This window comes from Haemorhous mexicanus, chromosome 4 (assembly GCF_027477595.1).
Source record: "Haemorhous mexicanus isolate bHaeMex1 chromosome 4, bHaeMex1.pri, whole genome shotgun sequence".
NCBI lineage: Eukaryota > Metazoa > Chordata > Aves > Passeriformes > Fringillidae > Haemorhous > Haemorhous mexicanus.
The window spans coordinates 21,776,121-21,801,767 of NC_082344.1; the positions used below are offsets into that span (position 1 = coordinate 21,776,121).

General features: G+C 42.1%; 1 protein-coding gene across 8 annotated transcripts in view; it reads left to right on the forward strand.

The window, feature by feature from the left end:
* ADGRL3 (adhesion G protein-coupled receptor L3) overlaps positions 1-25,647 on the forward strand; it is a 515,246-nt gene that overhangs the window by 198,453 nt on the left and 291,146 nt on the right. The window lies entirely within an intron of this gene.

Below are 25,647 nucleotides of genomic sequence, written 5' to 3' on the forward strand. Positions count from 1 at the left end.
TCCTCAGAGGGAGGAGCCCTCACATTCTTCCCGTGCTCCAGCGTGGGTTCCTCCCATGGGGTCACTCGTCCTGCCAGCAAACCTGCTCCAGTGTGGGCTTCTCTCTCCAGAGAGCCACAGCAAGGCTGCAGGGACACAGCTGCTTCACCTCCGAGGGCTGCAGGGAAATCCCAGCTCTGGCATGTGGAGAACCTCCTGCCCCTCTTCCTTCACTGACCCTGTCTCCAGAGCTGTTCCTCTCACAAAGCAGCAGCTTTGTCCCCTTTTTTGGATATGTTATCCCAGAAGCTCAGGGACCACAGTCCCTGATGGACTCAGCCTTGGCCAGTGATGGGTCTGTCCTGGAGCCAGCTGGCATTGGCTCTGTCACACACAGGGAAAGCTTCAAGCAGCTTCTCACAGAAGCCACCCCTGTAACCAGCCCCTTCCTCCCCAAAACCTGGCCATGCAAGTCTAGTGCAGAGCTGTAGCAGAAAAATTTGATCTCTTTTATTAGCCAGGAAACTCTTAAGGGAAATGTGACACATGTAATTCTTTGAAATAAGATTTTGAGGCCTGTTGGGTTCTTTTGAGATGAGAAACCCAAGTGTATGCTCTAGAAGTAAGGTGGCAGGTTTCACAAGTGCTGAAGGCTTGAGGAGCTCCTATTAGCAGTGATGGTTACTAAATGCTCGGGGCAGAACTTTAGAAAATCTGGCTGCCTGATTTTTCTGATGCTTAAATAGAAGGTGAACTCTGCCAAGGATCTCATTTTAATTAAAGGCCGGTGGAAGCATGTCTGTAAATGACATGACTCCCTGTATGTAAGCTGTGAGCCCCTGCTTTTAAAATATTCATCAGGCTTTTTGAGCTTTACCAACTGATCCTTTGTGTATGTGCTAAAACACTGGAGGAAAATTTCACAGGAAAGAAGGTGATGAAAAAAATGAAAAAATGTGATTGGATGAACATGTCTATAGAGCACAACCTGTCTTACATAACCTTTGGGGACAAAGGCTATCTGTACTAAAGAACTATATTGTTCTTCAAGCAAGACTCCTCCTCACTGACTTGAAAATTAGAATGAGTGTTTAAACTAGGTTGACCAGTTAGGGTAGAATGGAAGAGCTGTTCAGAAAGGTGCTCTCCCATCCTCTCCAGGAAAGTTAAATGCTAAATGTTTTGTAAATCTTTATAATTAAGTAGTATTAACAGTGAAAGCAATTATTAGTTTAAATATGCCTCTGGCAGTTTTAAGATTCTCAGTGCCACTGTAGTAGGAAAGTCCTGCCTAATAGTCCCAGTAAATGAAAATGTCACAAGTATCCTAGGAGTCATATTATACTACAGATGAGCAAATGTCAGAGGTGCAGGAACTACATCTGGAAATATTTCTACCCTTTATGCTCCTCTCCAGACTAAACGTACAGGGTGTTTGCTGTGGTGGTAAATTTGACCATCACCCATCTACCCAACACCCACATTATCTGATCAGCTGCCAGTGGAAGTGTGATACCTATCTTTGAACAAGGGAGGGAGAGCACCCTTGGTCTGAGCCAAAGAACTTCATTTGGCTTTCCCTGTTCTGATCTCTGATTGGCCAGGATGCAGAAAGCATTCAGAATTTATGCTGAACAGGAATCAAGCATTTGAGTTCCTCTTTCATGATCTGGAATGACTCCTGTACTGTAGTGATTGCTGGAGATGATATGAAATGCTTTTTCAGACTGACCTTGCTACATCTCATTCCCTTTTTGAGTTCCCTGACACAGCCTCTTCATCCATAGTGGTAGCTGCTTTACAGACAGATTTCTTAGACCAGTGATCTCATATATTGGAGAGGTGGTGGTGGTGTTTTGATATTTTGGGGGTTTTTTTGAGGGGACTTGGTTATTTTTGGTTTGTGGGGTTTTTTTGGGTTTTTTTTGTTGTTGTTTTTGTTTTTGTTTTTTTTTTTTTTGTTTTTGTTTTTTTTTTTTTGGCTTAGCTGTATCATTTCTTGGAGTAGATTGTGTTTCTTGGGCTGTGATGACAGGTATGGAGTCAAAGGGTGTATACTTCAGTGATCTGCTAGATGAAAAGTAATCTTCCAGAATAGTGCCCTGGTACAATGTCATCTTGTTGATAAGCTGTAGAAATCATAAAAGGGGAAAAGGTCATGAGTCCTTGCATTTCCTCAGTGATGATGTTAATCTGCTGTATCCAAAATGCACAGGCACAGCACTCTCTAGTTTTGATCAGACTGCTTTGAATCATAGCTCACCAAAACACTGAACCATGTGAAATACTTAAGATAATAATAGATTTGTGTAGTGGCTGCTTTCTTTACTGTTACCTTTGACTTGAATGGAAGATAGCTTACAACTTATGCCACAACCAGGAGCAGTGCAGAAGCCCCCCCCAGAAGCTATCCCTACTCCTAAGCTACAGCAAAGCCTGTAAATCCATTTGTTGTCTAAAACTAAACCTGTTATGCAAAATCAGAGAATTACACAAGATAGACTGAAATAATACCAAGGAATAAAATAAAGCCATCAGCAATAACAATAAAAGCAAAGCCTTTTTCATACTTTGTAAGGGCTCTGCTGAGGGGACAGGACTTTTGCACCCCCACCTTCTTTTTGCTCCTCTTTGGAAGCTTTTCCCAAAGCATCTGAAGGTCTGGACCCTGGGGGGAAGTGCTCCTTGGTTTGTGTTTCCCCCCATGTACACCTGAGCAAACGGATCCTCTTTCCCTGTGGCAGGTGGATTTCCAAGAGGCATTTTCTGGAATGAGCAGCTGTTCTCTTCCTCAGCCTTCCTCCCCTTGACTCCAAACAGAGCAGATTTCTCTTCACCCACAAATGAACGCTGTCAAAAGTTCACTTGAAATGAGATGGACATGACAGGCAGCAGCTCAGTTTGCAAGCCTGGAGAGATGTACACCTGCTCTGTCACATTGCTGTCGTGCTCGTGTGTGGCTCAGAGCTGAGATTTAAGACTTCCAGACTGCTGGACAAAAATAATAATAGAAATAAAGAGATCCAGAGCTGCATGCTGTTAGGAGCAGGATAGGAGGGATAGCACAGTGATCGCTGTGGAGTGAAATTTTGCACGTCTGCAAACAAGTAACCTATTTTAGGCTCTGGAAGAGAGCTGAAGGCCTGTTGTGTGGAAAGATCTTTATCATCCTATCAGATTGGTTTATTATTATTTATTTGCAAATTACTTTTTAAGGATTGTACTGTGTGTCTAATTATATGGTGGGCAACAAAGAATGAGTTAATTGTTGTCACTCTGCTTCTTTTAATAATTCAAAAACGGACAACTACTTTTTTTTCCAATTAAGTTATAATCCAGATTGCCCGGCTTCTGTTGGAGGTAGTCATACCTGTTGATTTTATTGAATTTATAACAATCTGCCTGTTTGTTCTGCTGCTAAGCTCCTGCCTTGTTCTTGTGACATGAGAGTGAGCTGTCAGCATCCTGGATCCTGCTTGGGCAAAGTTCTGGGGTTTGGTTCTTCCTGATCTTGCAGCTGCCTGGGACTATTTTGTATATTTTTTAACCCTGTATTTATTAAGGAGTTGCACACTGTTCTCTCCTGATGATCCATGGGGTGGGTTAGTCATTGCTGTGATTGCTTAAATTCCTTAATATTTTCTTTGATATACAATGTGATTTTTGGGTTAGAACCACACACTTGGCCAAAACTAAGGAAAACTAAAGTCAGAACAAGTTAAACAATAATGTAACCAAAACCTGGCTGAAATTACATAACAAACAATAGGTATTTGTGTCATGATTTATGCCCAGCTAGCAGCTAAGCACCACACAGATGCTTGCCTACTTCCCTCCAGCCTCGTATATGAATGTGATTCTGTATTTTCATACTGAATCCAAAACACAGCTCTGTACCAACTACTAAGAAAAAATGAACTATCCCAGCCAAAACCAGGACAATCTGACATTGCAGCTAGGACAGACTAGACAAAAGTTATCTGATCCCAGGGGAAATTGCAAGTGCAGCAAAGTTTCTCAAATAACTTTGGAGATTAGAGCTAAGTTTAAGCTAAAATAGGTTGTAGTTCAGACAAAGCCCGTCAAGTCCTGGAGCCTGGTATTGTTATGAAGCTTCAGGCCTAATACTGATACTTGACAGCGCCAAACTGGCAGGACTGCAGATGCTGCTGGCCCAGTTCTAAACTTTAAAAAACCTGGTTGCCTCCAAGAATTCATTTATGCAGTCCTTTGGCGTAGCTCTGAAGTGACCTTCCTGCATTTAGGGACAGATGCCATTTTGTGTCTCCATATGAGAATTAGTTTGAGATGGGGCTGAGCTAATTTATCATTCGCAGAGTAGGAAATGAAATTTGAAGTCCTTTCAAGTCATCGCAGCTGCAAGGAAGAGAGCCTCGTCTGCTGTCCTGCTCCTGCCCTCTGAGCTTCTGCTCCATCTCTGCAATGCTTCTGGGAGACAGCCGTGGTGAGGGCTGCGTCCTTGTGAAAAGATGGCACTCCAAGGTCAGGCTGATCTCTCCAGGCATTAGCAGGTCCAGATGCCGAGCCAGTTTCTGTGGGAACAGTGGAAATATTTATTACTGAACAGCACTGGTAGTTGCCTGGTGACAATGATTCTGTTAAAGCAAGCTGCATTATCTATCTTGGGGGAATATATGATGCTAGCAGGCTGGTCTTTGGTGACAGAGTGCTGTTTAATGTGAGCTGAACATTCGCCTCACTACTATTTTAATACGGTGAAAATACTGTCACTGCTTAAAATACATACTGTGTTGCTTTTATACTTTATACAAGTGTTATGTTAGCTAGTGAATGGTGGATAATTGCCTTTTACTACGATACTCTTTATACAGTTACAATGAAATACAAGATACATGTTTTATTAGTTGTGAAATAGCCAAGTTGACTTCCAGGCTTCTGCCTAACTTCAGTGTTTTAAAGATTAATCATCCTTGAAATATTTATAATGTTTGCTATTCTTGGCAATTTGTATTACCTGCAGCCGTGCCACCTTTTCCATAGCGGAACAAGTGATCGAGGAAGGCTTTTCCTGATAAAAGGGGGTGGCTGGTCTCTGTATAAACTACAGTGCTTTCATTAGCAGCATTACACTAAAATTAAGAGTATTAAATTCCCCATCTGATGACAGATCAATCTATAAACTGATAGAGGGTGAAATTCAACCTTTTTAAGACTATCCACTACTTAATTCTTGTTTAAGCCAATACACAGTGCAGAGGTCTGTGTGCGGACCCACTTCTTCCATGTCTAAATTTCACACTAAATAAGGAAGGAGATTTTTAGGCAGGTTTTCTCATATTGTGGGGGTTTTTCTTCAGTTTTTGGCAAGCGTGCCTGCTCAAAGAATATTCCTCCTATAGGGAGGAAACAAGACCTTTTCCTCCCAGGGTTCCATATCAGGACTGGGGCTATTTAATGTCTTCATCAGTGGCACAGACAAAGGGATCAACTCACTGCATCCTCAGCAAGTTTTTTGTTGGCACTGAGCTATCTAATGCATTGACATGCCTGAAGGATTGAATGCCATCCAGAGGGATCTGAACAAACTGGAGAGAAGGGGCCACAGGAAGGTTGTGATGTTCCACAAAGCCAGAGTTCCCCTGTGAGGGTGGTGAGCCTCTGGAACAGGTTGCCCAGAGAAGCTGTGCATCCCATCCTTCGAAGTGTTCAAAACCAGGTTTGGTGGAACTCTGAGCAACCTGGTCTAGTAGGAGGTGTCCCTGCCCATGGCAAGGGAGTTGCAATTGGATCATGTTTAGTCCCTTCCCATCCTAAACGTTTGATGGTTTTTAGCACGTATTGTGTATGGCAGCAGTGCATGTGGGTTCCTTTCTGAACTGCAGCATCGGAAAATGCTCTCACAGCAGCAGGAAAGGGGTAAGCTGTGTTACCTTTCAGGCTTGAAATGTCTGATGCTTCTGTCATTTGTAACAATTTCCTGACAGGACTGATTTCTGTTCTCTAGTGACCAACTCTGAGCTCTGATTTTTTCAAGTGTTAGCCAAGCCATAAGATGTGACAGCATGTGAATTACAGTGCAGTAATTCCCACCCAGCACATTCAGACACAAAGATGAAGGCCAAATGGCCTCTGTGCAGTCAAGTGTGAATTATTGCACCATAATTTAATTCCTATTATATTTTACTGTGATTGTAAAAATGTTTTTATTAGTGAACTTCTTTAAGAAAAGTCAGTTTTTAAGAAACAGGACTGAAAAGCGCAACGCTGAACTTCTCACAAAGAGGTGTAAATGGCTTTATGCAATAAGGAGTTTTATTAAATCTGGAAAATTATATTTGTGTAGTTAATAAACCTAGGTAATGAATAGGTGTCATGGTGCCGACATCTGCTGTCTAAAAAAGCTGACCTAACTCTAAGTATTCATTTTGTATCAGCTGTCAGGCAGTTGCTGTGTAGAATGATTAGGTTTCTTTGTTTCTGACCTAGTCTTGATTGGATCTGGAAACCTTAGCTTGCAACCAGTCTCTTGAGCCTTCCAATCTTCTCCCTGTTCAGGCTATGCAAATGTAATGCATGGTACATTTGGGTTTTGGTCATTTTGAGCAAATGCTGAGCAAATAGACAAGGTGGTTTAGTGGCAGCAGTTTGGAGGAGCATCAGAAAGGGATAAGGGATCATGCTGATGTGTTGGGGAAAAAATAAGCCAACCTGAAAACAGCTTGGGTGGTACTGGAGAGGAAAAACAAAAGGGCCACATATGCCATAAAAGTCTTTCTTAATTTTCCTTTTCCTTTGTCTTTCTACAAACCTTTAGCATTCTTTTTTTTAAAATTGAAAAGTGAAAGCTCATGCAGTTAAGGGGGCTTAAAGGTTACCAGGCTAAAACCTTCTTCCCAATGAATTGTTTTGAAAGAATTAAGAGGAGCCATGTGCTTGAAATGACAGGATCTCTGGGGTATTGCCTGGCTTGCTCTTGGAATTCAGGAGGATGTTGAAATTATCCAGCCATGCTGATCCCGGTCTATTTTGTAGTAGTTCCTGGCTAGCAGGTACTGTTAGATAGCCCTATTCCTCACTAGTCCTTGTCATAGCTAAGCACAGAATAAATATGGGATTGCTATTAAAAGTGGGTACTTTCAAGGCAGTTACTCTCTAAATTAATTTTACTTATGTTCTCAGCAACTTAAAACTCATCAGGATATTGATGTGGCCAAAGCTGTTTCACTTCTGATGGATATGGGTATTAAGATTAGCATCCCAGTGAAAAACCACAGTGGTTTTCCATGTAAGTGATGCAATTACTGTGGTTTGGCATTAGATGCAAATGCTTGAAAAAAACAAACCAACCAAAAAAACCAAACTAAAATAATAAAAAAACCAAACCAACAACCAAGCAAAAAAGCTTGCCTGACTTTTCCAATTATTCATGAGAATGTTCTCTCTATACATCCTTTTGGAGTTAATAGTCCTTAAGGAACCAAGACTGAAAAGTGTAGTGTCTCAGAGCTGACTAATATGGGTACAGGCATCCCTTAGCCAATAGCCAGAGGTGCCATGGAGCACCAGGAATATTTTCACATCTGCAGCTTTCTACACATGAGAATTCATTTTGTCCTGGGTCTTCCTGGGCATGCAAGAATACTCCAAAAGGACTGGTTTTTGGGATAAGCTGAGGTCGAATGAGGCTGGTGCAGTAAAGAAGGAGCAGCAGATGTGAGCAGCTTCTCTTTCCTTATCCTCATGAATAGAGGAGATAACTGCCCACTCATTGCCTATTTGTTTTCACCTATTGCATCTCACCTTCATTTGGCTAATTGCTGATTCCTGTTTACTTTGTTAAGGCTAAGCTTCCAGATAAAGCTCATTTTTGTGAAAACGACAGGAAGCTGCCAGGGATTGGAGAGATCATGACATTCTGGGCTGATTAAAGGGGTTTGGTGGGTGAGACCATGCATCCATTCCCCCAGTGAATGGAGAAGTGCAGGACCAAAGGACATCTTTATGGACAAAGCAGCTGTGTAGTGCTAGGGCAGAGACATCCTTTCCAGCAGTGCAGGTGAAGGCCATGGCCAGGTTTTGTAAGTGCAAAAGCTTGCTGTGCCCATCCTTTCCATGCAGCTGGAACACCTCTTTTCTGGATGTGAAAATTTGTGGGATTGCCCACAAATGGGTTGTTATTTCTCCTTTCTTTTTCTAATAACGTCGCCTAAGCTTAAGCCGTTGGAGTTGGCTAGGAAAAAAAATACTTCTGAGAGTTTTCTGGCCCTTGTTCTCTCATGCATTGAACTGGGCATGTTGAAGTACTCAAAGCTAAAATGAGAAAAGAATGATAGTGAGGGAATCAGTTATGGCCACCTGCATTTCTTACACCTCCACCTCAGCTGCTGCTAACCTGCTCCCGTGAGTTCTGGGCATGCCTGCTGTTTTCCTGTTAGGGAGAGCACCCTGTGCCCAGATAAAAACAGCAAGAAGCAGCTCTTTATTGCAAATGAAACTGCTGATTCCCCAGAAGATATCTCTAACATCCTTTTTATCAACTCCACCATGTTAAATGAATCTTAGAGCCATCTGATGTTTATTACCCCATGGCATATTTACTGTTGTTCAGTTGTTTCCTTTATTGATCATGATTTTTTTTTGCACTGGATATGTTTGATGATGTGGTTTTTTTTGAATTGGGAAGACATTTCCTGCTGCTCAATGAGCAACTCATCTGGGAAAGATGCTGTTGTGTGGGAAAAATTAAAAGCATGTCAGAGACTTCAGTAGATTTTCCTCACTTGGAATTTCCCCGATTTCATCAAACGGTTTTGTGCTGGGAAGTGTCCCTGGAATATTCCTCCCAGGGCCTGGCAGGATGATCCCTGTTCTGTCATGGTTCTGCTCCAAGCTGTGGGCTGTGCAATGGGTTTTTAGCCAACACCACACAGATGCTGCAGTCTGCCCATGGTAGCAAGTGTGGGCCTGGGCTGGTGGGTTTTTAGTTACAGTGCAGTACTGAATGCATCCCATGAACTCAAGGAATTAAAATTGCAGCAGAATATACTTCTGTATATTCCCTAGTGCTTTGCTGCGTTGGGCTGCTTTCTGCAGTGCTTGATAGTGGTGGGTGCCTTGTTACACATCCTGAGGTGTAAGTTTGTTTCCTGTAAGACTCACAGGTGCTAAAAAAGACAGTCTGTGCATTCGAATAGGCAGAGGAAGAGGTAAGGACTAGGAGTGTGCAATTTTGTTACTGTCACTCCCTCCTTTACCATAATCTATGGAAACTGAGATGCATAATGGATTTTAGAAGCTCAGTCAAATTGTCACCTGTTCTTAAGTCTCCAGAATGTGGAGCCATAAATAAATACAGCATTTTAATACTGAGTTCATTTTATCACAGAATCAGTGGGTTGGAAGAGACTTTCAAGATCATTGAGTCCAACCCATGTTCTAAATGTTTTTGGGGTCTGATCCAAATCCCATGGTAAGTCAGTGATTCCATGTAAATGCACTCTGAATCTGGTTTGCTCAGCCCAGAGAGGTTGCTCTGGGGAAAGCTGGAGTGTGACATGGAGGAGAAGGAGAGATTAGCCCAGGGTACCAACCTTAGAGCTTGCAGTGAGCTCACTAGATTGTGGGCTGCTCTCCTGCCCTGAGAGTTACAGCATTGTGCTTGGTCCTTGTTCTCTTGGTAGGCTGATCCCCTTCATGCTATTCTAGGAACAATCAGAAGTCCATTGGTGCTGCTGATTTAAATGAGAAATCTAGGGTGTTTTTCTCCTCTGCAGCTCTTGTTGCTGAAGATCTGTCTCCAACTTTTAATTCACAGTGTCTTGTTTCTATTACTGAAACGCTGGAGGCTGCAGTAAGGGCTGATTTAGTATCAGGGGAGTAGATGACAAAAAGGAAGCTGGCTTTGGTATGTCAGTCTCGTGCAGCACTTCTCTCTGCAGTGGGGGGAGATGTGCCTGTTGGCTTGTGAGCAAGGCAGTGTGGCTGGCTGTGCTATTTTTGTCAGGTTGGAGCAGAGCTGGGAGCTCAGCGCCCTTCCAGCCAAGGGTGTGGATGAGCAAATCCATGTGGCAGTGTCTCTGCAGGCAGGGGAAGCCATGGTGGTGCTCCACAAAGCCAGGGGCTGGTACTAACCCTGCCAAGTGCTGCTTGCTGTGTGTTTCTCCAGAGGCATCTTCTTCCTCCCTCTAATGTGTTCCCTCCTCTGCTGAGGCAGGGCAGCACTGGGGCTGGCAGGTGTTCCTGGGAACAGGAATACCCTTTATTCCTCCACTCTGAAAGACAGATTCAGGGCCAAGTCCTGTTTATCACCTCTGACTGTGTTTTGCCAGCATTGCTGCTCAATTCTGTGTACTTGTAATTGGTGGTATGTTTTCAAGGAAGAATGCTTACTTGTAAGAGTTGTAGGAAAATCCAGATCACTTGATTTTATTTTTCTCTGTGTGTTTATGTACATATGAGGATGTATATGTCCTTTAAATGTAATTTTCATACTGTATATATAAATAAACCCATAGTGAGCTGGTCTTTCTAAACTTGGAATAATGCTAGGAACATTTGACACGCGTTCATGTCTTTGTTGTGACTTGAAATCTAACCTGTCATCACAATTTGTAATCTTATAGGCATGTGCAATTAAAAATCTTACCATTAGATATTGCTCTGGGGGAATTCTGAGGACTAAAAAATCTAATAATGTTTAGTTGTTTTCCTTAATTTGATTTTGGGGAGGCGGGGTGGAATGGCCTCATGGCCAAATGCCAAATACATAATGAATTCCTATCACCAGCAGACACCTTAGCGTTTGTGAGCCCTGGTCATGAAAGTGCTTGGAAGTCATGTGTTACAGTATCAGCCATTAAAAAAATAATTTCAAAAAGGCTCCAACTTACTTACCTTTTTAAAAAAAAACAAGTCTGGGCCTAAATTTTGAGAGCTCTTACTTGTAAGAAGCTGTTTTGGTGCGTCTTCAGCACTGCCACCCTTCCAGACAGAGAGCAGTTGTCGTGAGGCACTGCAAGCATGTCCTTGCATCCTGACAGCTACAGTCCTTGTTTCAGATTGCATACCTGAATTCACAGGAGCCCAAGATTAAAGAGCTGGAAGACAGTAAGATGGAGGAGATGAGGCACAAAATGGATGAACCTATAGTCTCTGTGCAGTGTCCTTGAGGATCTTAATTGAAAACAGGATTGGGAATGCTGTTTAGTAGAAACCCAAATGGCTTAGACTATTTGCTCTCTGCTCTGATTTGTGGCACTGGTGCCAAAATCTTCCTAGCGGGCCCCAGAAGGTGGGACTGCTCTGTTTTGATGTCTGGCTTGATGTGGATTCCCACTTTGTCCTGTGCATTCTGCTGTCCCCCATTCACCTATATAATATATGAGCTCTTTCTGCCTTTCTCTCACTACGATGTTGAATTGTGGTCTTTCTCCTCTAAACAGCCAGCAGTTCTTGCAGAGCATAGTAACTTAATTATTTAGGGCCTGCACTGATTAGCCTCACATCTTGAGGCTACACAGACTCTCAGCTGTGGAACATCTGGTGACAGCCCTGTTTCTCAGAGCCCTAGCCCTTGCACAAATACAGTGCCTTTCTTTTTTGGATAGTAAATATATGACAGATGTGAAATTCTCCAGCTCTTGGGGGAGTGCTTACATGTTGAATTTCATTATCCCTTGTTGGCCAGTTGGCAAAATGCAATCAAGAGTAACTTTTGAGGAGGGCTGGTGTATCCAATATCACTCTGGAACGCTCTTATGGTGAAAGCTTAGGGCACAGAGAAGTTGATACAAGGAGGTGAGATCAGTCTTTCTAGCACTCATGAAAATGCATTGAGCTAAAAAGGGTAAACTCAGAAGTCAAAAGGAGCTGTGGGTTATGAACCTCTCTGAGAGTTAGACTCACAACCATTTTAGGGGCCAAGTCCATTTTAATGTTTCACTGCAGTGTGTGATTTTTATTTTTGTTTTATTTATTTATAGGTTTGGTGGGGCTTTTTTGGTAGTCAGATTGCCATGTCCCACTGCAAACTATCTTGTGGAAGTGGTAGCTGCAGAGCTGTCAAAAATTCCTTAGTTTTTATAGATACCTTCATTGGTGGTTATATAGTAATAATGCTTACACCTCTAGACCATTATGTGTGAAGCCAAACACACATGTGAAATGGTTAATAACCATAGCTATACTACCTAGAAAGCAATAGAAATAGCAGCTAAAGCTGTGGGAAAGAGCTAAGTAGAGCTGAAAAATAATAGTAATGAAAGGTATTTTTCCTGGGGAAGCCTGGGTGAATTTTTGTTCATAAAGCAAAATACCTGGCTTTGAATTAAAAAAATTGCTATTTTGACACAGGTTGCTGTGATGCCTCTGGTGAGTTCTCGTGGCTTCGTGTGTGTGGTGCTTTTTCCTGGTTGGGCTCCCTGTCTGAAGAAGAGAGATGTCTGAAGGCCTGGCAAAATGAAGACCATAAATGCAGGGTGCTCAGTTCTTGAGCAGAGAGCTTGACCGAGCTCTGCTTTTATTGGATTGCAGGGCTGAAAGCAAAGTCTAAGAGAAAGTCATGCCAAAACCTGAGAAAGCTATTTATGTCCTGACAGTAAAAAGATGCTATTGTATAGTAGAGGGAGTGATGGGCTTTTCTTATTATAAAGATCCTGGAATAAGTTCCTAGCATTATTTTTCCTTCCCTCACTTTCATTTCCCTTCCTGCTTCCCAAACAAGGAGTGGAGAACTCACCACCCCATCCCCCCCACTCTAAAATACCAGTCCAACAGATCATCTTGTCGCTGTTCCTCAGAGACTGTCTCCAGGGTAACTTTGTTTGCAGCATCCTCCCTGGAGGGGCTGCTGCCCTTCAGATGTTGTTCTAGGAAACAAAGCTTTTGCCTGATGCCCTCAAATACATTGCATTATAATCCCTTGAATGTATCTGAGCACTTGCTTGAACCCTGCAGAACGCACAGGACTGTCGTGTCAAAGTAGGGCAGGACTGAATAGGTGTCAACAGGATGTCTTGCTAGCAATTGTGGCCTCTTATGTATTGGAATAGATGTTCAGTGAAGCAAGATAGTGGCTTGAACGCAGAGGTATCCAGTTTAAAAGCACTCTTTGTTTCAAGAGTTGTGCTGCTCAGACCAGTTCCTCTCTTGGTATTGTTCCTTGCTGTGTATTAATTGATGGGACGTTAACTAATTGACTCCCTTTCAAATAGGGGACTGTAGTAAATAATTTATTACTTGACTTGGAATTATGTGATGGCTGGGATCGTTGGTGTGGCACTTTCAATCTATCCCTTTAGCAGGAAGAAAGAATCTTAACTCTCTTCCTGCAACTTCAGTGCACATCACACACCGTCATCAGGATGTCTAGCATACCTGTGTCCAAGGAAGAAAGACCTGTTAAGTCAAAATAATTGATCAGTCCCCATACTCGCAGAAAATAGTAGAGATTTCTGTTGTGGCCTTTGAGTAAATTACTAGTTAAATAAACTTTATCATTCCCAAAAGACAGCTTGTTTCATGGGCAAAAGAAGTAAGAGAGACAGATTTGTATTTTGGATTCTTTCCTTTGTTGTGGAAGGTAGTGTGGGGTGTTTCCTCCACTGGCAGGCTCCTTTCTTTGATGAAACTTGCATAAATTGAATTGTTCTCTCTGTCCTTTATTGCCAGGTGGGATTCCAAATAGAAGAACAGGCTAAAAGTGGTTAGGGGGATACTGTGCAGCAGACATGATCTACAAGATTGATCTACATGATCTCGTATTAGGTCCAATACCCTTGGAGAGCAAAACAAAACCAAAAATCATCCCTTCTGGTACGCAGTTGGTTTGTCACTGCCTGCTGCTTGCTTGTGTGGATGGCATCTGCTGGCCCAACTTTCTCTGCATTAGCAAGGTTGAGGCAACAGCCACAGCCCTCTCTGGCCTTGAATGTCAGAAGTCAGCAGTGAGGGAAATGTGGGCTGTCCATGCAACCAGGCAGGTTCTGTCAGGGGACCTCGTACAGCCGTGTGCTTCACGTGACCATCACAGCCTGGGCTGTGTCACAGTGTTAGCTGCTGATTGCCTGTAATCTGTCACCAGCATTTGTGGCTGACAGGAGCAGGGATGCTGGGGGAGTCTTTTCATAGAGGTGGGGGTCTCTGAGGCAAATGCTATGGCACCAGTACAATTACTTAATAATGGTGTTGAAATAAAACCCTACAGGGTGCTATTACAGATGGGGCTTCATTTTCACAAACTTTCTGGACTCGACACCGCTTTCCTTCATTTGACACCTTTTTTCCAAACAGAATATCCAAATGGTCCTTAAATTACACTGTGAGTGAAAAGCTTTATAGTAACCATGCAGAGTAACGCGTTTAAATGAAAGCACGGTGTTGTTTCAGTCTGGGGTTTCAGATTTACCTTTCAAATGCTTTTAATCTCTATACTGCAAATTTGACAGATGCCTTTTATTGGTAGAAGACTTTTCATCTACCTGACCTAAAGGACACAGCATTTATTTGCATTTAGGCAGGAGTTTGCAGCACAGTGAATTAGCAGTAAGCCGATACTTTAGTTCTTGTGTTTTCTTTGAGACTGCCTTTGTATTCTTTTGGATCATAACTTGAGTGCCTTAAATTTCACATATGTAGAATGTATCAATCAATTTGCAGTGCAGACATGTGGTCTGCAGAGTACCTTATGGATATGCTAGGTACTATGAGTGTTTGTATCCTGTACTATTTTTATTTTCTTCGACCTTTAATTCTGCTGCTGGTGCGAGGTTAAATCTACAAACGTTATAACGAACAAAAAGGAAAATTGTCTTGCCAAAGTGTCTGGCATGGTGAATCTGACTAGATATCCCACAGTGCTGAGGTGCTCTAACTTTATCATAGTTGTACTCTAAAGTCTTAAGAGCCGGGGACAGCTTGCTTGATAATTGTGGAATATCTAGCACAACATCTTGGCAGGCTGTGTAGTTTCTGGTATGTTTCATTTTTAATTGTATTTAATTTTCCTAGTGCCAGTGTCTGTGCCTATCAGTCAGGTGTTGCTATTCCATTTGCTTTGTGGTGGTGGTAGTATGATCAACTTTCAGAATTGTGGTTACAGCTACAGTGCCTCCCAAAGGTTACTTAGCTGCAGGAGGGAAACAAAGAGTTGTCACAGCACTGCTGTATATCTACACCTGGGGATGCTGCACAGCATCAGCAGGAATGGGCACTGTCCTGTCCAGTGGATGAGGATTGATTTCTGAGCACATCAGGGTGTGCTTCATGCGGGACCCTTCTTGGTCACCAGGTGCTTTTTCCTGTGTCAGTCTCCAGGTAGTGGAGAAGGCAAAGAACAGCAACTGTAAAACTGCTGGCACCCTAGTAATTTCTCGCCCTTTTCACCTGGCCTCAGAGGATTTATTTTTTCGCTGATTAATCCATTTATTTTCAGAATGGACTGCCTACTTGTTCTGGCTGGTCTTGGATGATGATAAATTGAGGAGGCAGTCATTTTCAAAATAACATTCTACTGGCATCATTCCTTGCTCTAGGTGATGCTTTTTTTGCCTGGTGAATAGAATGGTGTCTAAATAGGAGCAACAGCTGGTCTCTGTGTGCCTCACTAGAGATGGGAGAGGCATATGGTACAGGAGACACCCTTTCCCAAGGAGCTGAGATGAAATCTGCTAAACATGACCTTGTTCACAGCATCCTAGAGCTTGCTAAGGTCTAAGCTATTCCTTGCTCTTTTTCCACCTCCATGGAGAATGTTCTTTGGGTATATCCAAGAAAATAATCCAGGAAAAATATTGAAGTGAATACTTTTCTTAAAGGCTTTTCTTAAGCATTTCCTTCGTTTTGGATCAATTAATTTAATAGTAGGCAGGGTTGCTGTCAGCAGCAGTGTGCACTCACATATCCCTGTTAAGATGCAAATAGTTACTGCAACTCTTGCTGTTAGAGACAGTATGAAAACACTGGAACCATCCACACAAGGAATAATTCACTTTACTCATTATTTTAATAAAAAAAAAAAAACCTAATTAAAAACCCTCTCTGTTTTGAAGTTTTACATTTTTTCTACTGCAGTATGATTTTCCCCATCAGAGCCAGCTGTTGTCTGAGTTTTGGTGGAGACATTCAATATGTGCTTGTTAAGAAAACTCTTTGTCATTGTGAGGGCTCCTGGAAACCTCTTACCTTTCATTTGCCCTCGGTGGATGGAAAAAAAGAAAATGCACATGAAAAATGGAGTTTTAGTATTTGATGGCCAGGCCAGATTTTGAGCAATATAAGAAGAAAATGTGATTTCTTCTCAGTCATTTTGGGATGGGAGATAAATTTTCTAACTAAAAGGACACTTCTAACCAGAGGAAAACTCTTGACTAAAAGTAGCTTGGATTAAATTGTATTTCATTGTGAGTCCAAATGAAATTAAATGTTTAATTTTTGCCTTTCAGAGTTAGGGTGGTTTTGGGGTGTTTTTGGTGGGTTTTTTTGGTTTGTTTGTATAGGTATTTTGGTTTTTTTTGTGTGGGTTTTTTGTGTTTGTTTTTGTTTTGGTTTTTTGTTTGCTTTTTTTGTGTGTTTTATTTTTTTTAATGTTTTAGCCTAATTTTTTCTGGATTGTTTCAAAACATGCTTCCAGAAGGTACTCAGTAACTTCAGGACTGCTTTTAGGTCTGCTTTTTTACATTTAAATGAAAAAAAAAAAAAAAGAAACAGTAAATTACTATGTTAAGAAGAAAAACTATAATCTCCTGCATCACTGAATTTGGCATTGAGTTATATCTTGAGATATTTTTTGGCATGCCTTGTGATATGTAGTGTTTTTCTTAAAAGATCCACTTTGTAGAAATAAGTGATAACCTTAGACTGTCAACTTGTGTTTAAAAATAAAAAAAAAATCTGTCTTGCCCTCAAGTTTAGTGCAGGAAGCCTTTTGATAATGTGATTTAAAGTTACTGCCTCTCTAAAGCAAATAAGAATTTGACTTTGATGACTTCAGACATGGGTGTTCTATGAAGTTCTCTCTCACAGTTGTTTTGGTTCTTGTGAGATTCACGCTACTCTTACGTGGGAAGGGTTGTGGTCCCTGGAGAGAGACTTCCTTGGAGGCACTGCCTGCATCTTTTTATCCTGAGTTGTATTGAGTAATGATTTAGGCTGTGAAGGACAAGTGAGGTTGACAGTGAATGCAGTTAAGTAGTAGGAAAATATTGCTTACAGAGCTGGTTTGACTGGGCTGTTGTGTGTAAAATTCTTAAGCCTTCAGTCACTTTTCATGCTCCTTGCTTTTTCCTGTATTGCTGTCTTCTTACTCTTCTTCAGTGAGCCCCTTTCCCTCTTGCTGGCTTGTCACTCTTGCTGCTCCTTGAGGGGATTCTGGCAGAAAATGTGAACGGGCTCAACAGGCTGAAACAAGCAGGAAAAGTGATAAGCTTTGAAGGAGATTCCAAGGTTTTGAAAGAAATTAAAGAAATACTCGAGGTATACATTCAGTTGATTTGACATCATGGGGTAGTTTACTAAATGAACACTTGAACCTACTAGTGTTTGATGCCATTTGTTGTTGTCAGTGTATAGCAGGTTTTGGGGAGCTAGCAACTCTTTCATCAGCTCTAGTTGCACACTAGAAGACAATAAATAGATTGTAACTGGGCAGTAGCAAGAATCAAATATACCTGAGGAGCTGACAGGAAAGGAGTTTTTTTTGTTTGTTTGTTTGTTTTTTTGTGTTGTTGTTTTTGGGTTTTTTTTCTTACTAGGCAGATTATTTTTCAGTCTTGACTGCTTAGGCTGGTGTGTGCAGGAGGACAGGTTTTATAAGCACAAGAGCAGCTTGTGTCTTACAAAGAGGCAGCAAGTATTCAGACCCCTCATTTTAGTGGGTTTCACATTTTATGAGGTGATTTACCCAGATTTCACTTCTAAACGTTCTTCTACACCCACTGTAAGACCAGTTTGGCCAGAGTGACCCTTCTAGCCAGAAGAATGTATGGAGTGCAGGAGAAGGCCCCAAAGGCTTTCATGGTCTGCAGTATATGCTCAGTATTCTCCACTGACCCTGGGCACCAAATGCATTCTTCCACACGATACACGAGGTGTAGCTTTGGGTGACTTGAACTGTTGTGTCAAATGACAGCCCCTGGCATGTAAGCAGTACATCTAAGCTGTAGATTTCAGAGACAGAAAAAAAATTCACATTGGAATAACAATATCCTTTTTCTTTTAATGTATTATTTCATCCAAATTCTGTTGTACAGCTGGCTATAAAGTGCATTTGTTTCAGCATGCATCTGAATGTAGAATTGTGTTGGTGTTACTAACCTACTCAGTCTTGAAATATCTGTAGCTCACCAACAGTGAGATGCTATCAGAACATTCAGGGAAAAATGCAGGTTTTTAATGCTAACCAGCTTGTTGGAAAAAAAGGTGTGGAAGCACCTTGTACATCAACATCAAAGGAAAGATGTCAGAAAGGTAAAGGAGTGCAGCCTGTGTGTATTTGTCAACATGGATGTCTCTAGAAGTCTATTATTAATTAGAAAAGTGTTCTACTACAAATTATGAAAATTAGCAGGAGACTGATTTCAGTTACTCTTGTTTGTTCTCATTAACACTTTAACATAATGTGCACTTCAGTCAAATAAAGAATGGAACCTTTCTGGTGCCTTTTGAGAGTGCCTCAAAAAGGACCTTGATTCATACTTTACTTTTTAGCCTAATTAAAACTGATGATTAAAACAAGCAAGTCCCTTAAGATGACTGTGCTAAACTGATTTTTTTTAATAGGCTGAATAATGTTTAATGTTCAAGGTAAAACTGTCTGAAAATAGAATCACATCATCTCATTATGTTTTGTATTTAAACTTAAGTAATTAACATCAACGCCATCACTGATTGTGGTTATTATTGTGGAAGGTCACGACAGGTAGGAAAATCACATGGGAATGACTGTTCAGAAACACACATGGCCTGCATCTCCCAGTACCAAGAAACAGGATGGCTGCCCTTGACTCACTGTGAGTTTTCCCAGGACCTCATCAGACTGGACTGAGTGCCTGCAGTTTTGGGGAGGTGCAGTCACTGTGTGTGTAGAAGGGCCCAAGGAGCTCTATCTCGGTCGGGTCAGCTAGTGATGGGAACAAGGGAACTGTGACAGCAGACAGCTGATGTGACATCTTGTGGTTTTGGTGACTGGACATTGTGCTCTTCCAGGGTGATTGCCAGACCGAAGCTGCCCTTACACACTGATTTAGGTGTTGATGTATTCTTGATGAGAATTTTTTTCCACCTCTCATTTTGGAAATCTCAGATTTGCTGCTGCTGTATGAAGATGCACCCTTGTTTATGTCTGTCTTCTTTTATTGTTTTTGCTGCTCTTACTTCAAGTACAGAGGGGTTCACCCTGTGTGAGCAGGGCTCACTCCTCTTCTGCATACTCACAAGGGTTTTGCTGTGTAACCCAGGTTACTCAGAAGAGCAAAGGGCAGTCAGGGGAAGCTGAAATTTTGGGATGAGGATCAGACTGTATGCTGATCTTTGATCTCCTTAATGATGTTTTTTTTTTTTTCCAGCCCTTTTTGGGGCTGTAGAGGAGGCTTACCCATGGAGATATGTGCTTAGGGTGGCAGGAAGCAGGCAGACCATCATACATGCTTTCCCCATGGCATGCTGCAGAAACCTGCAGAAATGAGCCCTTGGCGATGTCCCAACCTGTGGCTTCTGTGCAGGGTGAAAATGTGTTTTAAAAGGCTGCACTAGCACTCCTGCTTGTTATGCACTGCTGTTGCATTATGTGAGATGAAGGGCTCTGTTTGGCCCTTAGACTTACAGTGCATGATTTGGTCTGATTTGATTTTGCTTACTGATTTAGACACAACAGATCACATGACTTACGGATACAAGAAACCTTGTACACCTCAGTCCTTTGAGGTGCTATAAAGCATCCTTTGCCAGAAGCAGAGTAGGCTCATTACTAGATTACTTTTATGGGAGCTCTGGGCAGCTCAAATCTCACAGTCCTCCTCAAACTCTGAGGATTACAGCCGTTATTCCAAATTTTCGTGGTATTGCTCTGGGTCGCATTATCTACATGTGATGAGGGAAGTGGGTATAGTTTGTGCTTGGGGAAGCAGAGACAAATATCAGCTCTGTTGCCATTTTATAAAATCTGTTGCAAACCATTACTTGCAAGAAACATGAGCACACAGAGACATAATGTCAAAAACGTGTGGTGGACTATAGGAGAGCCTGATGTCCACAGCACCTCCAGTGATGTGACAGGGTCTGTATTTAACCTGATGAACAAGAACAGTGCTTTACCCTTGTCAAATTACATTGAGAATTCACCAGGGGAATGAAACCTTAACCTTTCTTGCTGCATTACATGGGGGTGTGTGAAGGATTTTAAATAATGAGTCCTGCTGAAAATAGTTCCCTAGTATAAACAGAATATAAATGCTCTGAGTGCGTGGCTCATCTAGTCTTTAATGCTGCTTTATCTTGTCTGCCTGCTCTGAGAACTGTCTTCAGCTTCTTATATCCTTTACCTGTAGAAAATGCTTACTTTTTCATTCTTGGGCAGGAGTGGTCCGATCACCCCTATTTTGAAAACAGCAAAATTCTGTGTACTTCAGGGTCCTACCTTGCCTTTGCCATGGTAGTGTCCAAACGCTTGGCAATGTTTCAGGGACTGCAATGGGAGTCAAATGCACCCTTTGCTCAGGAAATGAACTGGTGGCAGGAGCCCTCACTCATGTTTGGCTGTACTAGCACTTTCTCTAGCTCTCGGGTGGGTGGTGTGGCCAGGTTGTTCTTTGGAAGAACAGGCTGGCTGTCCCCACTTAACTTACAGGACACAGCCCTTGGTTTGTCCTAAGCCCTTTGCCTTTCCTAGATGTTGGCAGGAAGTTTTTGCTGAAACCCATGTGAACATATCAGTTTGTATGGGGATGATCACGTGCTGGTCCTTGTGGCAGTGTCCTGGCCTCGTTCAGCCTGCTAGCAGAACTGTAATGTCAGGGCTGGAGATCCCTGGGTTTTACTCCAACCCAGTGCATGACCAGTGGTATCTGAAGCAGCCCTGCTTTGCTGTGCTCTGCCTGGGTGAGCTGTGCCCTGCAGCTGTTGATTGACAGCTGTTCTGGGACCTCGGTGTGACAATTGACACTGCATCGAGTGGCACTGAACCAAAATCCCCAAAGGAGATGAGGAAAGATGATCTGGAGAGCAACTGGTCGCCTGGGTCGTGTCTCTTGGGCTGGGCTGGCAGCCCTCCAGCCAAGGGACTCTCTCTGACGAGGGGGGACCTTGTCACCCTTTGGGTTTGCTGGCAGAATCCTCTCTCTCTTCCTGGGGCACAGCTCCTGCTGTCTTCTGTGTTGGCACACCTGCTAATGGGCTCCTAAAAGGTCTTGGGTCCTTGTTTGATTTGCTGGTGCTGTTCTGTGAGGAGGACAGAGTAGGTGATACCACCAAAACAAGGAAGGCACTAATGTGAGAGTGGTTTTTTTTGAAGACATGTAACCTGAATGTTTTCACACTTCACTTCCTTGAAAAATAGAAGGTTTTAGCCTCCTATGTCTAATAGCTTGCAATGAAATGTAGACGTGGGTATCAAATGAAACAGAATTTCTGAATTTGCTTATTTGAATTATTGTCCTTGAAAGAAATTGTTTTCACTCTGTTTTATATTTATAAGAAAAGCGTAATCCCTTGTACATTTATCTGAAAGTGTAATAGCCTTTTGTTTCTGCTACTCAAGTCTTCCTTCAGGGGGAAAATAGGTGTTTATTCTGCCTAGGTTTTTGCAGTTGCTTACAGTTTAGTACTCCTTTGTACAGCAAGTGTTGGATTAGCTGAAAGCCTAGGCTTCATTGTTTGGTACTTTGGGACTTGGAGGCACTCTGAAGAGGTGTAAATAGCAGTTTATATTCATGGTGAATGTTGGGAAGCCTGGATTACTGGGATGCAGCTTCAGAAACAGTTTATTTCAGCTTTGGTGCACCCACCTTGGCTGCTCCTCTCTTGACTGTCCCAAGGAATGAAGGGGGATAATGGGGGTTAAAAGGCATCTCTTTGGTACTCTGGCTTAGCTTCCTTAACTGCTGTGTGGATCTTTTGACTTTAATACCTGGGTCAGATCCCTGGAGGCAGGCTGGCCTCACCAGTCGGTTGGCTCTGACCTTATCCCTTAGGACTAGGGATCCTGGAGATTTGACACTCTTCACTAATTGGAGAGATGTTAGTTGTTGGGATGTCTTAGGCAGGGCAAGAAGACCTGGGAGACAGAGAAGTTCAATTCTGAAAGTGCAGAAAATGCCTCCTATTCTCCTAAAAACTTACTGTGTACTTTGGACTACAATTGGTGAAAAGTTCATAACTGAAGAAACAGCTAGTGCACAAGAGATTTCTTTCTTTTCCTGTTTTGAAGAAAGCTAATGATTTAATTTTCTTTTCACTCTTCCTATACATGGCAGATAAATAATTTAGTTGTTTTGCTTCCTTATTGGAGGAAGAATCTGCTTTAGAAAAAAATCGCATGTGCTTTTACATTTAATTTTCCTAGGTAAAAGGAATGTGAAAGGAATTTCACTGAGTCAATGAAAAACAGCTCTATTACAATAGCTACTAAAGGTGAATCTTAAAATTTATTTTTTAGTGGAGTCATGAAAAGCATTGGCAATATTAACAGTGTGCTTAGGTCTCTTTCCCTCTTTTTTAAATTAAAAATAAATCTTCCCATTCCATTTATGTTAATGCACTTAGTAAATAATTTGGTAAAGAAAGAGCTTCAGGAATGAGAGTTGGAGTTAACAACCAGAAGGGGAATGCAGTGGACTTGGTCTGTGTTGTTTCCAAAAGACTTTTTTAAATGTTAGAAGCTCATGGTCCTTTAAGCAGATCTTCCCACTCAAGGTCGCTGCAAACCCTCTGTGCCAGGAGTTAAATGTGCCGTGGATGCACTGAGATTGTCTTGACATTTTGAGCAAGACACATGAGGATGCTCTCCACAACAGTTGCTTCTTCTCATCAGTCTCTTCTCTGGCTTTTTCTTTCTTCATGCGTTTTGGTAGAGATTCTTACTTCCTCCTGCTTCATATGTCACTGAAACATTTCTTTCTTCTTCCTTACCTACTCCCCTCCTCTTTCCAGCTGCCTTTTGTGCAAAAAACCCTTGGATAGCTTCTTTTTTTTCTCTCTACCTTTTCTGTCAGTTTCTTTCCTTGTCTCCAGGGTGACCCCTTGCCCTCGAATGCTTGAACTGTGGCTCTTTGTCTCAAGATATGTCAGGAATTAAGTTCTCTGGGACATCCATCTGTGTCACCTTTATTTGCTTGGGAAGGGTGCCGTGGATGTTTATGGCAATGCAGCTGTAGTGATAGTAATGTGAAAAGAAAAAAAAAAACAGCTCTGCCTTTGCTGAAACGTTGTCTTTTTTATAGTTTTGATGAAACAACCAGGATATGGGGGAATACTGAAGGTCATTTAAAAAAGTCATGAAACGGTGTTCCTTGCATCCCTGCCTAAAAAGATCTGATCCTATTGGCATTATATCAATGGCAGGATGCTGAAGTGCCATACTAATGTCAAAAGCATTGAGATAAATGACAGCTCCATTAATTGGGTAGGCATTTGGGCTCAGCTTGGGAATGTAACATTTTATAGGTGTGCTCGGGGCAACAGGAGGGGGTAGCGTGTTGAAAAGTTACTGGGCTCAGATATTTACTGCTGGGTATGTTAATGTGAGTGCCAGCGTTGCTCTGTCTGGAGCTTGCACTGCTGGAGAGGGCGTTTAGGGATGCTGGGCACATCTCCTGGAAGGAGGGAGACTCTCTGCATATATCAGGTTTTTTCAGCTGCAGTCCCTTAGCACAAGGGGAGCTGTACACAAGCAATACGCGCTGCCTACTGATCAGGCACACAGCTCCTGCCCGGGCGGGCGTTTTTAGGGAGCTGCAGCTAGATCCAGAAAAGTAATTAGGCACTTCAGCTGACACTGAAATCTGTGGGAAGAGAAGAAGTATCATGTTAGAACTTTGGTCATTTTGTGGATATCTGTGTTTGTTGTTCAACAGAGCATAAATTGTAAAAAATACAGTGTCTAAACTGTGCGTGGGTTCGGGTATTGCTGTGATGCCAGTGTCGTAGCAGAGGTACATGCAAAGGTTTTCTTCCGGCTCAGTAGTCAGTCAGTGACAGAGGTGGTGGGCTCTGTCTCCAGAGGTAGCAAGGAAGAAAATGTATCCTTTGCATCCATTGCCCAGCTTTTAACAGACTGCAGAATTTGGTTGCTCAGGAATCTGTGGAACAGAAATGCTCTTTTTGATGGTTTACTTGCTGTAATATTACCTTTCTGGTAACAAAATTATTGCTATATTTATACCTCAAAAATTCCTGTTAGTAAATGAGAACGAGGAAAGATGGTTGTTTATCTTCTCTATTGTAGAGAACATGGCTTATTAAATTTTTTTTGTATGTGGATAGTTACACTTGTGCAGCTCAAGTAAATGACATCAAATTGTGCAGCAACTACTGCTTTATTTGCCCAAAGAACTACTGCTTACAATAACATGCAAAAAAAAGAGAGATGTATCCTGTGCTGAATTTCACATTGCAGGCTCATTTTTTCATGGGACTGGCAGTGAGGCATTGTTTTCTGTTTTTGTTTTGTGAAAGAGCCCTGAAAACTTGCAGTCTTTGTGTGTATATGCCATGCACATTTAATAAGGAAATTACAGAGACAATAAAATTGGAGCCCTGACATGCCTTTTCTTTTTTTTACTTCATTTTTTTAACAAACAAACAAACAAACCCAAGCTGCTTGTAAGAGTTGAATCACACTTGCAATCTTTTGCTGCAACCATTGCATGATGTTGGTTAAAGAATTGAAATTGCAAGTGGCTCTGGAGACATGCAGGTTTTGGAGATAATGACATTAAGAGGACCTTCATGGCTTATCTACCTTTCCACAAGTGGCAGCCAGGATATACTTATATCAACTGACATTTGTGCTTCAGGTAATTTTACGTGCCAAGTAGATCCTGAATAAAGTTTGAAATCCCTTTGCTTTTATTATTTCATGGTGTTGATTAGTTAACAGGTTGCTGTTAATAAAAACAGGAGTTTTCAGTTTTCTGCTCTATGCTCAGCTGACAGTCTGGCCTTAGCCCAAGGCCAAGTGCAAAGCAGTGAGGGCACTGCAAAAATATGAGGCAAAGCTTGCAGTAGTGGGTGATCTCATTTCCCAGATGAGATTGAAACTTTCTTCCTGAGGAAGGTGGGAGACTCTGCAGGGGAGTCAGCTCAAGCTGAATGCTTTAGCACAGCTGGCATTGGAGATTCACACTAGTCTCAGAGCTGGAGGGGATGTGGCTGAGCCAAAAGGGAGGTAACCAGCAGGAATATCAAGCCATGCATTTATTTAAAACATCTTTAACACGATGCTTATCACATGGATAGCACTGACTGTATCTTCAAAACCATCATAAAGCAATAATGGCTGTGGGGGTAGTTTATCAGCAGTAACAACAATAACCCAGGACTCAGGTTTTCAAGGCACAGTTGGGTGCTCAGCAGCTGTGACCTGCTGGAGTTGCCCACTGCTGTCACTCTCAGGGGCCAGCTCCCATGTCACAACCCACTGTGACCCCAAAGGTCACCTGCAGAAACTGGTCCTCTGGTACTCCTCATCAGCTCTGC